The sequence below is a fragment of the Etheostoma spectabile genome, chromosome 8 (assembly GCF_008692095.1).
Source record: "Etheostoma spectabile isolate EspeVRDwgs_2016 chromosome 8, UIUC_Espe_1.0, whole genome shotgun sequence".
Taxonomy (NCBI): Eukaryota; Metazoa; Chordata; class Actinopteri; order Perciformes; family Percidae; genus Etheostoma; species Etheostoma spectabile.
In genome coordinates, this window is record NC_045740.1 from 24,384,169 (window position 1) to 24,385,796 (window position 1,628).

Sequence of the window (1,628 nt, forward strand, 5' to 3'; positions counted from 1 at the left end):
ATATATATATATATATATATACACACAGAATACACACAGTATATACCTTTTCCTGATATAAAAACATGAAGTGTGGCTGCAACAAAGACGTTTGTCCTGTCTCTGTAAATTGTAGCAGATTCTGCAGGTCTGGCAAAATGAAATCCTACTGATGTTTTTACTTTTTCCTGCCACAGGCAATAAAGAATCAAAATTTAAGAAAGAAGTTCAATCTGACTCCCACACAGCAGAGAGAGCAGCACACTGTCCAGAAAAAGCTGCACTCAGCAGACCTTTTCCACCTTCATTACTTTACTCTCCTCTTTGGTATAAAGCATCACAGACGAGAATGTGCTGCTTACTGATGTCACCTTAAAGGAGTTCTGGGTGTTGAAGTTCAAAATGTTCAAATACTTATCTCTTGCAGCCATTTGGAGCTGCAAACATGCTGAGTCATGAAATGTCAGTTTTTAGTGACATTTTGTGAAATCAAGTCTCATATCTGTGGCAATCTGACTTGTTCTTCTTTGTTTCATCATCATGAAAATGATGTAAAAAGAGGAGGGATGTGATAATGTGCATTATACTTTTAGTTCAACGTTTTGGGAAGTACGTCCTAGCCCATTATATACAAAACTATTTGGATGAAGCAAAAATAACACTTTTCACCAACACGTTTTAGCTGGCAACCTGTTTTTGAAACTTGTTTTGGTCGAACATATGTACGTTCAAAAGTTGTTTTAGTCATGCAAGATGAAACCTGAGATTTGAAAAATTGTGTAGCTAGCTGTCTAGATTTACCCTGCAGAGATATGAGGAGCAGTCCTCATAAATCCACGGGAGTTTAAAATTACAACACGAAGGGAGCGAAAGGTAACGGACATCTGGCCGAAAAGAGTAACATCTGGCCGACAAGAGTGACATCTGGCCGACAAGAGTGACATCTGGCCGACAAGAGTGACATCTGGCGTATATTGTGGATATAGACTACCTTTAGTGTGTCAGTCAGACGCAACTAATTCCAATGTAATCCCATCTGTGTACATATTTGGCGCTCTGGGTACCCATTTGGCATCATTTTTCAACAAACTTGGTTGGGGCCCCTTTCACTCTGGTTTTTGACCCCTTGGCATCATTCTTTGACGCTCTGGGTCATGACCCCTTGCGCTATTTTTTAGCTGACATATGGGACAGTTAATGTTAAGAAAAGATTGTGGTTGGGGTTAAAAAAAATGTACCCTTAAATGACACGAAGGACATGAATTGGACACGACTCTGGTCTCCTGGGTGAAAGTCCTGTGTGGTTTAAAAACTGCCTTGAGACATAATGCAAGATGTTTTATTCTCCGCAAAGCCATTTCTAGAAGTTTTTTCTCCTTTTTTCTTAGTGTAAGTAACCTTGTTTTTACCCCAATCAATCAATCTCCTACCCAGAAAGATTCTTTTGAACATTAGCAGTAGAGCATTATGAACACACTCAATTAGTCAGTTGGTCAATCAGCACCAATTTAATGATTTTCTATAAAAGGTAGCAAAACCTACTGTGGATAGATGGATATAATATAAGGATGGAGGGAAAGAGAAAATACCTAAAAGTAGGGCAGAGAGATGGGGTATAAAGAGTTAAGGAAGGAAGGAAGGAAGGAAGG